General features: G+C 51.8%; 1 protein-coding gene across 22 annotated transcripts in view; it reads right to left on the bottom strand.

Annotated features, from left to right (window-relative positions):
- Positions 1-14,034, bottom strand: part of MICAL2 (microtubule associated monooxygenase, calponin and LIM domain containing 2) — a 222,379-nt gene that overhangs the window by 188,835 nt on the left and 19,510 nt on the right. For 21 of the 22 annotated variants that reach the window (XM_033404495.2, XM_049713786.1, XM_049713782.1 and 18 more), the window contains exon 2: positions 5,068-5,138. The exons of the other annotated variant lie outside the window; for it this stretch is intronic. The gene's annotated coding sequence lies outside the window, so the exon portion shown is untranslated. The remainder of the gene's footprint in view (positions 1-5,067; positions 5,139-14,034) is intronic. 22 annotated transcript variants of the gene reach the window in all.

Here is a 14,034-nt window from a genome sequence, read left to right on the forward strand (position 1 = left end):
ACCTCTCAGAGGGCCGCAGGGAGGAAAAACAAGGTAAAATATGTAAACCCAGCGCCTGCTCAATGGAAAGAGCTCACGATACATTTCCTTGAGCTCAGCAGGAAGTGCTGAGCCAAATGGAGCCCTCGAGAAAAAAATCAATGGCTTCTGTTCTGGTTTACGTGCCAGCAACACAGCGATGGGGCGGACAGCCTCTAACCCAAAGCGCCCCCTCTCAGAGCAAGGGATGGTGCAGGCTGCACTTGATTCATGCCCTCAGCTCCAGAGTCTCAGAAAGAGGCATGATTAGCAACAAAGCTGATTTCTGTCTGAATGATAAACCCACGAGAGTCCACTATTGCTGAGGCTGGGCCATCAGATCCTTCATTTCCTGTCTTGCATTAATCTTTCACCCCAAGCCACACCATAAAACAGAATACTGCTGACCCAACAGTGTTAAATCCCTGAGTACAAGTCAAACAGCCCACATGTGAGAGAAGCCTCAACCTCGTGGTGATGTCACACCCAGGTTTTATTAGGCCTCGATAAACAAGGAGGTTATTGTGGGCCCTGATAACACCTTGGACAATCAAGCCCAGGGTCAAGGAGACGAGTGGAAAGGGCAGTGGCTGAACCCACGGAGAGGAGGCAATATGGCACTGGGGAAATAGCCACTTTGTATCAGGTTTGTGATTCCAAGGCTGGGAATCAGGAGACCTGGCTTGCATCTCGGGTTCCACCTCTAGCTTGCTTTATGGGTCTGGTTAAGTCACGTCTCTGGGCTTTGGTTTCTTTACCCATAAAACTGGAGAAATAAATCAGATGATCTGTAGGCTCTTTCCAGCTTTCACGCCCCAAGATCATCAGTCGTAGAGACAGACCCACCCCCCTCAACCCTTGCCCTTTGTGTGTTAGTTGTTTGTCTGAGACATCTCTTAGCTCCCCCTGAGCAGCTTTCCACCAACACCACAACCATTATTGCTCCAGACTGTCTGGTCACCCCTGACCACAGAGCCTGGCCAGGGAAGAAGATGGTAAACTTGGGGCCATGTGTTTAAGAACATATCTAGTATCCTTTGGTCAAACAGCTGGACAGAGTCCAGGCACCTCAGGACATGAAGATCTTGGATATCCCAACAACCCCTAAGAACCTGGGCTGGTTTCTTTCCACTCACAGGTTAATCCCACTCCCCTCCTATACCAACCTGTACCTCCTAGGTCCCCAATGCACTTTCAAATCATTAGACTTTTTTTTTCCAGGCTGCTTGGCAGGAGACTACGGCAGCAACAGGCAGTTTTTATCTGCACTCTGGCATATCTCGGGGTGGGGCAGGGGAGAGGCAATGCTACAAAGTCCAGGAGAAAATGCCTACAGAAGCAAGCAGAGGAGGTGGCGACCTGGAGGAGAAGACGGTGCTGATCACGAGGACAGGCAGAGTGGGCACTGGGAGTCTAGGAGGCCCCTTTAAGATGCCACAACCCTCTGTGCCTCCCTTACTTCCTTAATAAGAAATCTGAGGGCAGGTGAAATTCTGCAACTGGCCCATGGCCATGCCATGCCGATGAGCTGTGAACAACCAGCACCAGATCGTGGGTCTTTTGACCTCAGCCTACTCTTTTTTCCACTCTACTCTGCTGACCTCGAGATCTAATTAGTTTGCTCTAACGAGGCCAGCTGGATCCCCTGCAGACTCTAAGCAACATGACCCAAGTGTCACTCAGGGAAAGCGCAGGCCCAGCAGGTATTTTGATAACTGCCTCCCCAGCCCCATGCATTCCTTCCCAACCTGACAGGGTCTGCTGCTCTTTCTCCAGCCCTTGCCACAAAATCTTAAGGAGTTCAGAGGGGGAGTGAGAAAGGAGAGGTGGGCCTTCCTGTCCCTACAGAACCCTAAATACCTAAGATAACCCACAAAGATCTCTCTCCTTTGCTCTAGGGGAGATTGATGGGGATGAGTGGCAGGAGGGAACTGAATTAAGCTGCTGGAAGTCTGACCTGATTAGGCCAAGAGTATTCCCTGTGAGCAATGAGATGGGTCATCTGAAGGTGTATGATGACAAACAATAGGATCTGTCTCTGCCAGGGACCTTTCAAGACCAATGTTGGTCAGATCATCTCAGCATCAGGAGTTAAAGACTCAAGGAATTAATTATTCAGTGTGCGTGACCCAGTTCCCGGAGGTGAGGCTGGGTGAGAAGAGAACTCACTAGTTCCTTATCGTGGAAAGAAATTCAAATACTTCACAGGGTAGTGTTCCCTTTGCTGTCAAAGAGGATCCATTCATGGGTAAGAGTGACCCCACCCCACCCCCCCAAAAAAAGGAAAATATAGCCAAAGTTCACTCATTCAACAAATATTTATTGAGCTCCTCTTATGTCCTGGGCCCTTCAGAAATTTGCATATGGGTGAAGCTTAGTAGGGTATAAAGATGAGAGAATTTATAAACAGGAGGCCTGGGCTGTGGCCCAGCTCAGCCCATAGACAGCTACATTAACGCTGGGCAGGTCACAGCCTAAGTCAAACTCCTCATCTGTGAAATGGGAGTAAATGAAGATTTACTTATTATGAAGATGAACTGATCTTGATGAAATGTAGAGTGTAACGTAAGCCAAAGGTGTAAACAATAATGATGTGACACTGCACACTTTCCCTGCAGAGGTTTATAACCTGGTCATGTGTTGGAAAACAACTCAAGGTCAAGGTACCTATTTGGCAAAATTCACATTCTCTGTAATTTGGGCAAAGTGTATGTTTCAACCTGCCAGTGGAGATAGAGCCTGCAGTCAGTACCAGGATCCCAGTCTGTGTGTCTAGGAAGTTGCAAGAAGAGGCAGGGTGAAACTGGAAAAAGCACGACCAACCTGGTCCTGTATCATGTCTGGACGGAATGAATGTTCCAGGAGAGCCCTAAGATTGAGATGGGGGAAAAGACCATCTGGAAGTGTGGTCAATCAGAAACAAAACAAAATTCATTTGAGCACAATAGAGGTGAGCCGGCCAGCAATGCACACACTTCCCTCCCCATACACATTTCAGACAATGATGGAATTGTCTATCGTTCAACCCTCCTCTATGCACGCACTCCACTTTCTGTGTTTCTCCGGGAAACGGGAGGGATTCTCAGGCCCCAGCAGGCTGGCTGATCAGGACCTCTTTGCCCAGACACTAAGAACCAGAACTACGAAAGCAGCTTTCCCCTAGATCCCGCCAACCCCTTTCTCACGCTGCTGCTCAGCATCTCAACACGGACTCCTCACCCTCTCCAGCCTCCCTCCACCGGGGATCCTCAGTGCCCACGAGGCCAGCCTCTGAATCCCCAGCCACGCCTGCCGGCTGCCCTTCCTCTGGGGCCTGTTCCCTGCCCTAGCCTCACCCTCCCCTCCTTCCCCCCTCCACTGGGCTCTGCAGCCCCCACCCACCACCCACCCCTGGTCTCACACCTCCAGGGAAGCTCCTGAGGCAGGGTCAGTTTTATTCTACCTTCCCTCTGACTCAGGGCATTCTGTAAGTTCTTCACCCTCCTGTAAATGCAGACAGATGGTCCCCAAATGGACTCTGACGGCTGTATACAGAAGGGAGGCAGAGGAGGAGGGAAGGGGTGTGGAAAGAAAGTTAGACTGGAACTCTAGGCCCTGCCTTCCAAATCTCCACTGGACAGCAGTGGGTCCTGCAACCTTGAGAAAATATCCTCAGGCCAGGCCTCAGTTTCCCTATCAGGTAATGAGGGGTTTGCTCTAAATAACCTCTTGGGTTCTCTCTAATTATAAAATTTGGTTATAGAAACCAGAACTAGAACTAGCCTGGTTCACAGGAGATGTGGGTCTTGGACCTTAACAGCCTATAGTCTGAGAGCTCAGACCTCAGCCTCCATGTCTGTAAAATAAATGGGGATGACTTGACTACCCCTCCCCAGGTACGAGGCCCGCACGAGACAGAAGATAGGACTTCATGAGCCATAAAGCCCTGAAGAAACCTCAGGGCTTGAACTCCTTGAGCCAACAAACACTGTTGCTCCCCTGCCATGTGCCCAGCCCTGGTGCTGCCCGGCTCAGACAGGGAGGCTGGAAGACGGATCCTTGCCTTCCAGGCTTCCACAGCTGGTGGGGGAGACGGACGAGTGGACAAAACTCGACTCAGCCAGTGACACACCTGAGATCTGAACAAAGCGCTAGGGGAGTGGAGAGGAGGAGGCCCCAACTTTGCTGGGAGAGTGAGGGAAGCTTCTCAGAGGGAACACGTGTCCTGGATGTGGAGATCTGTTCCAGGAGTTGTGGGACTGGAGCTGGGGTGGAAAGGAGAGGAAATTTTCAACTCTTGGACAAATGGTCTAGAAAGTCACTGGAGGGGGCCCTTGAAGGCCAGTGGGAGAGTGACAGGCAGACATGTCTTTGAGGAAGGTCTCTGGCAGCATTGAAGAGGACAGAGCAAGGGGACAGAGTAGGGCCAGGAGAGCAGTGGGAAGGCTCTTACATAGTTCATGAGGGTGATGATGCCATACAAGTCACTGATTTTTCACCTACACGGAGTCTTCCAGACCCTACGCCTCCATGCCCCTGCTGAATTTATGGAAAGATACGAACAGGTTTGCTCTGCTTACAATGGAACCCAAGCAGAGGAAGATGCTGTGATCATATTTGCAACTCTAGGACAAACGGTCTACCATGCTTGGAAGTCACTCCCTGAAGAAGCTACCTGGCCAGATTCCTGTCTTGGCACAGACCTGGGCCAGCAGGAGACGGAAACAGCATCAGAGCTGGGAGTGGAGTCAGGACAGCTGAGAGGAAGAGGGACAGAGATTCCATCCACTCAAAGCCCACTGAGTCACAGAGGTCTTTCATGTCCCCAAACACATCTCAGTCTCAATCCCTGCCACACTCCCTTCTCTGACAGCGTGGGAGGGCTGTGCGCCCTTGGAGGTGGTAGGCAAAGACAGAGGGCTTTCGCCAGCCACTGTTTCTTCATAGGGGTCACATTCACTCGGGCTTGAAGGAAGAGTGCAAGCACCCCTATCCTTTCCAAAGCCTGAAGCCAGCCCCCCAGGAGCGATTCAATGGCAGAAAAGAGATCCACCACTGTGACTTACTTACTTGATTCTTAGGCATCACAATGACTGAAGTCAGCTCCTCCCAGGACAAGCCATGCACAGGTTGCCATATTCCTTTAAAAACAAGAGCCCAACAAGGAATGTCAAGTAGATTATCTTACATTACCGCCGCCTCTCTTCTCCCCACCAAGAGGTTCCACATGCCGTGCACTTTGTCCCGTAGTAACACTTTACCCAACAAGAGGAAATGGACAGAGAATGTCTCTTCGTGCTCCAAGTGTTTCATGTGAAGAAAGGAATTATGAGATGCGTAAACACATTCCTTTGTCTGCCACTGGCTGGGTACCCTAAGGCTTATCACACCTCTACACAAAGGCTTGCAGAGAAAGTGAGATGGATATGGAAAAGAACGCTTCATTCTTGCTCCAGTAAAAATTAAAAATGCCAGAATTTCTAAGCTTAGGACATGAGGAAAGTAAAATCAAGCTGGTGTAAAAACTTGGTAACAAGTCACCAATGTAAAATTTGTCATATTTCCAAGGTGGAAAGGTCCAAAATGCTGAATAAATTAGGAAGTCATAAGCGTGGACTATCTGATTATGGCTGAGTTTCCTAAACAAATTATGATTTTGGTTTCCAATGACCACCCTAGTGATCTGGTTACATCCCACTTCTTTTGCAGAAAATGCTTCTACACCTGTTTGGAAAACGGAGCCTGGAGTTACAAAAATTTTAAGGATTTACTTTCACAATCCCAATTTTCTAAAAGGTGGCCTCAAAAGGACAAAACTTAAGACATGTAAGAAAGAAAAAGAAAAAGACATGTAAGATTTGAGATCGCCAAGAGGCAATCGCCATACTCCGTGGACTTGCGCTCACTTTGCTCGGCAAGGTGGCAGGGCTATTGCCCACAGAAACACGTACGTATTCTCTCTAGTACACAGAAGGCTGCATTTAGAGCCCAGGAGTTGGGACTCACTGTTCAGAATCCTCAGACTATTAATGGGAGAAAAGCAACTATTTACTGAGCACTGGCCATGCATGGAACGAGCACTGTTAGCGACCAGACATGCTTTGTCTCAGTGGCTCCTCACAGACAGAAGTAGGGGCTTAGAGGGCAGAAGGCACTTGTCAAGGCCCCAGGGAGTGGCAGGACTCAAGCCCGGGCCTGGCTGACTCAGTGCTCACGGTCTCTCCCACCACGCTGAGGTGAGAGGTGTCCCAGCACCACTGTGATGGGCCCGCACGCCCCACGGCAGCCACCTGGGCGGAAGCTGCAGTCATCTCCATCCCCATCATCATTATCAAGCCACACCTCTCCAGCCCGCGGCAGCTGACCAACAGGCTGGCCTGCCTTGGCCACATTCTATCAGCCTGAGCTAGAGGCGCTGTGCTGCTGCCTTGAGCCAGAAGTCAGAGAGTCAGGAGGTCTCCACCCATCTGCCTCCCTGCTTTTCAAGGGAAGCTTCTGGGTGCAGTGGGTCGGGGAGCTGGACATTCTGGTGTAGAATTCCACTATCGGTCTAGCCAGGTATGAGAACCAGGGGCCGCCCCTGCTCCCGAGATGTCAGGAATGGAAGCCCCTACCAACCCTGGGATGTTACTGAGACCAACAGCAGGGAACAGGGGCTCTCTGAGGTTCTGCCTGGGCTGTTGCATAGTTGGATGGAGGTGGGCATCTCGGGACCAGTCTACAAGGGCTAACCACCAGTCAAATTCCCACATAGGCCTGCGCACACGTTGCGATCCAGCCACTCCAAGGGCCAACCTGTACCCTCCATCTGACCTACAGCCAAACATGCTTCAAGCTCCCTTTAACTCCACTAAACCAGAAGGTCCTAAGGCCAAGCACCTTCCTTCCCCTCGAGGGGCCTCAGTTTCCTCAACTGCAAAATGAGGAGCTTGAACTAATTGGTGATATCCTCACCAAGGACCCCTTCTAACTGCCCCCATCCACAGGCCCTGACTTTTAGAGACACCCACGAAGCTAGCCTATTGTTAAAAGGAGGGAGAGGGATTAACCCGCATGCAGGCATTACGACAGGTGGTTAGCATGTGCTATCCCAGATAATCCTCCCAGCAACCCAGTGAGGCAGGCAGTACAGCCACGTCACAGAGAGCAGAACTGAGGCACGGCCCAGCCTCAATCCATACTGACCACAGCAGCCTGGGACTCACAGCGGAGCTGGCCGGGGGGTCCATGCCCACGCTTGCTCCCTGACACGCTGCCCTTTGTCGTCAATCGGAATGAGGAAACAATCTCTGCTCTCAGATTTGCCATCATGCCAATCCCAAGCAAAGACGTATGAGGTCTCCAGGTCCCTGTAGGCCTGACTTAGGTGGTGCAGGAAAGGTTTCCTGTGAGCTTGAGTGACCTCATGGATCCCGAGGGAGGTGAGAGGAACTCTGGGGGCCTTCCTACTTCCATAGAGTCAGAGACTCACTGAGGAACCCCAAGCCCTTGGAACAGGGCCTGGCACCCACTAGGCACTCCATCAGTATTTGTTGAATGGTGGAATGAAGAAATCCAGAGCTTAGATGCACTGAGGGCTTGTTCATGAAGCGTTAGGCATGAGTTAGTGTGAGACACACCAAATCCAGCTCAGAACCACAAAGCCAGCCCCTCAGCAGTGTGTGCCAAGCAGAGCTCTCCACGCCCAGCCCTCGGCACAGAGGATGAAGGCTCAGATGCTGAGCCAGGACCGCTCTTCATCCCAATTGCCAGGGGAGCACCTGAGAGAGCAAGAGGAATGTCTGAATACAAAGGCTACCCAGCAAAGTGTTCACCAGCACAGGCCCCAGAATCAGGCGTACCTGGGTTCCTGTCTGGGCTCTGTCACTTTAAATTAGTCAGGTGGCCCCAGGCAAGTCACATAATCTCTGTGAGCCTGTTTCTTATCTAAAAATGGGGATAATGTTAGTCCACAAGGCTGTTCTGAAGATGAAATGAGATAATGCTGTAAAGGACAGCCCGGTGTTTAGTTTTGAGTAAGTGCTGGGAGATGGCATCTGCTGTATCGTCTGCATCAGAGTGGGCGGTTAGGAGCACACTGGGAGTAATCTGCTTGGGTTCAATCCCTGCTCTCCTACTAGCTAGCTATGTGACCTTAGGCAAATTGCTTAAACTGTCTGTGCCACAGCTTCCTCATGTATAAAATAGGATTGATTGTAAAGATTAAATGAGGCCTGTAAGTAAAGAGCTTAGAATAATTTTTACTTCAAAGTAAGCACTCAATAAAAATTCATCTCCAGAGGACTTCCCTGGTGGCACAGTGATTAAGAATCCACCTGCCAATGCAGGGGACACGGGTTCGAGCCCTGGTCCGGGAGGATCCCACATGCCACGGAGCAACTAAGCCTGTGCACCACAACTACTGAGCCTGCGCTCTAGAGCCCGCGAGCCACAACTACTGAGCCCGCGTGCCACAACTACTGAAGCCTGCGTGCCTAGAGCCCATGCTCTGCAACAAGAGAAGCCACCGCAATGAGAAGCCCGTGCACTGCAATGAAGAGTAGCCTCTGCTCACCGCAACTAGAGAAAGCCCGCGTGCAGCAAGAAAGACCCAATGCAGCCAAAAAATAAATAAAATTCCTTTTTTAAAATTAAAAATATTCACCTTCTGCTTAATTATTAATATTACGAGCATCCTTCTCCCTTTGTTCCAATAACAGATTCCACCCCATCCTTCACTCACCAGCCTAAAAGGTAGGCATGGGACTCAAGATAGGTTCATCAGAGTATCCTTCCTCCTCGGCCACATTCTTAGGTACAAAGGGTGTGCATGTGCTCCAAGCTGGGCCAAGTTCCAATCTGAAAACTCCTGGGGAAGGCCTGATCCTCTTGGGTCAGGTACAGGGCTGTGTGGGGTCAGCTGGGAGCTGCCTGTATCCATGGACTAGATAGGGGATGCTGGTCCAGGGATGCTGGAGGTCACCTTTCTGGGTGTTCTCTTTCTGGGGCTGGATTCTGCAGTGCCTCCTTTGAGTCTCTGTACCTCCCCTAGAACCTTCCAAAGTATCCCTTTTTTTTTTTTTTTTTTCTGTTGTTGGGGGGTACGCGGGCCTCTCACTGTTGTGGCCTCTCCCATTGCGGAGCACAGGCTCCGGACGTGCAGGCTTAGTGGCCATGGCTCACGGGCCCAGCCGCTCCGCGGCATGTGGGATCTTCCCAGACCAGGGCATCGTGTCCCCTGCATTGGCAGGCGGACTCGCAACCACTGCGCCACCAGGGAAGCCCCCGAGGCATCCCATTTTTGCTTAAGCTCATTCAAGTTGGGTTCCTATCACTTGAAACCCAAAGAGTCCCCACTAACAGCAGCAGTCAACAACTGGCTGCTTTATCATCACTAAATCCCACCCAGGAAGAAAAGCCCGCTGCACACTCTCAGTGAGACCCAGGAAGCCAGGGAAAAGCAAACACGGCAGCAAGGCATCTCCACAAACTGAGGTGAGAGGAGCCACTCACAGCCCTTGGACCAATGCCCTTCCTGGGAGAGGAAGATGCTGGAACCAAAAAAAGTACATAGCCCAGTCCTGCGGGCCTGGGCTGGGAACCCAGCCTCAGATATGGGTCCCCCTGGCCATGAGCAATAGGAAAAGGCAAGGAGAGAAATAAGGAGACAGTTGATTTCCACTGGCTTCATTGTGGTACAGAAAAACATCTAGGCAGCTCCTTGAAACAACTCTATTTAGAGGGCAGGTGAGGGAAGAGGAATTATCTTGTCTGAGCCCTTAAATGACCCTTTCACTGGTACGATGTCATCTAACCTTCAGCACAGCCCTAGGAGCTGGATGCTTCTCCAACCCACTTTCCAGGTGAGGAGACTGAGGCTCAGCGAGCTCAGCAACTAACTGGCTGAGGTCACGCTGCTAGTGCCTGCTGCCTGGTGCACTTGTCATGCCGCCTCCCCAGCACACTCTGATCCCTGAGCCTGAGGCCTCCTCTACGCCCAGGCACATCTGCTGCCACTCAAGGGAGGTGGGCTGTGCCGCAGCCCCCCATCTACAACCGGCCCCCACCCCACCCAGAGACAGCATCCCAGGCACTGACAGGACAGGCAGCATCTTGGATGTTTCCTTCTCTGAACATGAGTTATTTCAATCTCCAAGAGCTCCGGTGTGATGTTAACAAGATGGCGTGTATCCGTGGGTTTTACACAGGATATGCCTGTCAGAATCCCATGGAGAGTTTCTTTATTTTGGGGGGGGGGGACGGGGGGTGTTTTTGGTTTTTTCTCAGTCACTCTTCTCAAGAGATTCTGACTCAGCAGGTACAACTACAGTGCCTGACACACAGCATGGGCTGAACAATATTATCTTTACTTTGTATCATGTTCTTGCCACCTCCTGGGCCAGCACCCAGAGAGAATCTGTTCCTGTTCCTCCAGGCCTTCTAACGGCACCCTCTTAGTTCCCTCCAGGGAAAGAAGCTCCACCTTCAGATGTGTTTTAAAGAGATTTAGAAAAGCCAAAGCAAAAACCCAAACCCTGGCCTGGGCTTCCCTGGTGGCGCAGTGGTTAAGAACCCACCTGCCGATGCAGGGGACACAGGTTCGAGACCTGGTCGGGGAAGATCCCACATGCCGCGGAGCAACTAAGCCCGCAAACCACAGCTACTGAAGCCCGCGCACCTAGAGCCCGTGCTCTGCAACAAGAGAAGCCACTGCAATGAGAAGCCTGCGCACCGCAATGAAGAGTAGCCCCCGCTCGCTGCAACTAGAGAAAGCCCACGCACAGCAACCAAGACCCGACGCAGCCAAAAATAAAATAAAATAAATAAATTTTTAAAAACCGCACTGGCCGCCTCCCCCTCCTCCTCGCCTCCAGCTGTGGGTTGAGCACGCCAACCAGCACACACAGCTGTCTTCTTCCACAGGGCCCGGGAGCTCAATGCCAAGGTCTGCACAGACATAAACCAGTGGGGGTGAGGACTGTGCAGACACAGACATCGGCTGGTACCAGAGGAGACTCAGCTGGAGAAGGAAGCAGCAGCTTCCAACGTTTTCTGGAGAAAAACTGGAAACCATGATCTGAGATGATGTGAAAAGCATCCTGACTACAGTAATGTTGTCAGGGCCCCGGCTGCACCCGTGGGTGTGCGACAGCTCAGTAAGCCATTCCAGAGGAGCCTCACCCACTGACCCTCACAGGACGCACACTTCACAATGGCACACGCTACCCAGAGCCTCCCTGCAGGCTAACGGTTTTTGTTTGCTTTCCAGCAGCTGGGTTCAGGCAGCGCCTGCCCCAGTCGTGGGGGATTATCCAGGCAAGTATTTCCCTTAGTGTTCTTATTCTTTTCATAGCCTTATTCTCTGCGATTTAAAAATAAATACATTAATTAAAAGGAACTGGTTGGTGCCCTGGTCTGGGAAGATCCCACATGCCGCGGAGCGGCTAGGCCTGTGAGCCATGGCTGCTGAGCCTGCGCGTCCGGAGCCTGTGCTCTGCAAGGGGAGAGGCCATAAGAGGCCCTCGTACCACAAAAAAAAAAAAAAAAAAGGAACTGACTGGTTTGCCCTCAGGGCACGATTTGCTTTCCCTCTTCCCTGGCTGGGTGCAATGATGCACCATGCTCCTCGGCACTGCCTGGCCTTGGAGTGGTATGCAGTAGCGACCCATGGGCAAGCTGATCAGCTAGACATCTGAAAGGGGATGGAGTGCTCAAGGGGGTCCCATCTCCTGCTGCTCCTGGTTCCCATCAAATCAGCCAGGAAATGGGCTTCCCTGGTGGCGCAGTGGTTGAGAGTCCGCCTGCCGAGGCAGGGGACACGGGTTCGTGCCCTGGTCTGCGAAGATCCCACATGCCGCGGAGCGGCTGGGCCCGTGAGCCATGGCTGCTGAGCCTGCGCGTCCGGAGCCTGTGCTCCGCAACGGGAGAGGCCACGACAGTGAGAGGCCCGCGTACTGCAAAAAAATCAGCCAGGAAAAATCATTCAATAAACATTTGCTGAGTTTCATGGCTAAAACTGTGAAGAATACCAAAAAGCATAGGGACTAGGGGTCTGAACTTGGGAAGCAGCGGCAGCAGCAGGAGGAACAGTGCCTCAGGGCCAGCCAGCACTTGGGCTTGAATGCCAGCCTCACTGTTTGTGCGTACTAAGACCTTGGGGGGATGATGTCTACCTTATAAAACTAGAGTGTGGATTAACTAAGATGATACGTGTCAAAGAGTAACAAAGGCTGCCACATGTTAGCCATTTACTATGAGGCAGGAACTGTGTGCTTAGTGCTTTATGTGGATTATCTCACCAGATACTTACAACTTCCCTGTGAAACAGGCACCATATCCTCAAGTTCAGATGAGGAAACTGAGACTCAGAGAAATCAAAGCACCTACCCAAAGCCACAGAGCTCATAAGAACCAGCGCTAGAACACACACCCAGGCCCATCAGACTTCAAAGTCCTAGTCCCTGCTCTGCTGCCTGCTGTCTGACAGGCGCTCAAAACACATTATGTAACATGTAAATGCTGAACTGGGGGCTGCTGGCTCTCCACCAAGGAGGCATATGGAGAAAAGAGGGGGAGTTTTGGCTGAGAGGGTTTAGGAAACCTCTCTGAAGTAGGCAGGGCTGAATCTCAGCCTTGGAGGGTGAGGATGGAGACAGGCCAAGGAGAAATGGAAAGCACTAGAGACTGGGAAAACCAACGCAAAGAGCTGAAGGCAGGGATGACCCAGGCAGGCAGGCAGAGAGAGGCAGCAGACATTGGCCAGGCTGGAGGAAGAGAGACAGGGTTATGGGCACCTAAGCTGTTACGTTGGTGGCCGTTCTACCCGAGATCTTTCTCACCCACACTCCAGAGATGCTCCTCTGACTGCTCCTTTGGTCACACAATCACAGAGGGAATCAAAACCCATGATTATAAAGGCCCAATAACCCCTCCCTCCCCACAGCAGCCTTAGAACCCAGATGGAGGAGCAGATGTTTTTGTCAACTCCCAGCCTGTGCTGCTGTGCTGACCTGCCAGACCCAGATTCTAGGTCGAGCTCCAGGACACTGGGAATCTGAACACTGCCATATGCACTGAAGTATCACCACTGCCCCCCTGGCATTCAAGGTTCCCAGGAGGGAGAAGAGGGCACGGGTCAAAAGGAGGCTGTGGTGCATAAGCTCCTCATGGCAGAGTCCCTGTCTCACTGGACTTCATATTCCCGGGATGTTGCAGGTACTTTTTCAATAACCTGAACCAAGTGGAAAATTCTTCCACTTAAGAAACAACACTAGAGTTTGATAAGTCTGGATTACAGTCCATCCTGGAGCCCTGGGTCTAGTCCCACCTTAGCTGGAAGGACCACTTGCCTGTTTGTCTCCTGAAAAGAAAGTGCCCCACCCCCAGCAGTCTCTGCTTTGGCCCCCAGCAGCCCCCTGCACCCTGGATGTGGTTCTGAGCCCTGAACCTAGTGCCTGCTCTTCCCTCTGGGTGAAGCCGGGGATGCCGGCCTCCTCCACCCCTGAGTGCAGGTTCCCCCCTCACCCACCAGACCCCCCACCTCCGCCCCGGGCACGTCTGCTCCAAAATGCCAAAAGCTACAACGCCCTCCCACTGCCTCAGCTCCCCACCAAGCCCAACCTAGGCCTTGGACCCACGGAGAAGGGAGAATGGGGTTGAGATGATTTAAGCAACTCTGATCACTGGCTCAGCTCAAGCCCACCATCATGTGCTTTTTTGGAAGTAACAGGACCTGCAGGAGGGAGAGGATAAAAGTAGAACTGCAGAAAAGTCTGGTGGTCACATGATCTCCTCCCCACCCTCCTCAGGAGAAGAGCAAAGGGGAAATGATGAAGGGCTTTGCAGGGATGGTCAACCTGAGCCTCCAGACGGAGGCTGCCTGGGACGGCCATGGGCGCCTGGGTCACTACCTTCCACCCACGAGTCATGGGCATATTACTTAACTCTGCCAAGCCTCAATCTCCTTACCTAGTAAATGGAGATAATAACCAATGACCACACAGGATGACTGTGAAGACTGAGTGAAATGTGAATGTGAACGTGCTTGGCAAACTGTAA

Source organism: Orcinus orca, chromosome 8 (genome assembly GCF_937001465.1).
Source record: "Orcinus orca chromosome 8, mOrcOrc1.1, whole genome shotgun sequence".
In the NCBI taxonomy this organism is placed as follows: Eukaryota; Metazoa; Chordata; class Mammalia; order Artiodactyla; family Delphinidae; genus Orcinus; species Orcinus orca.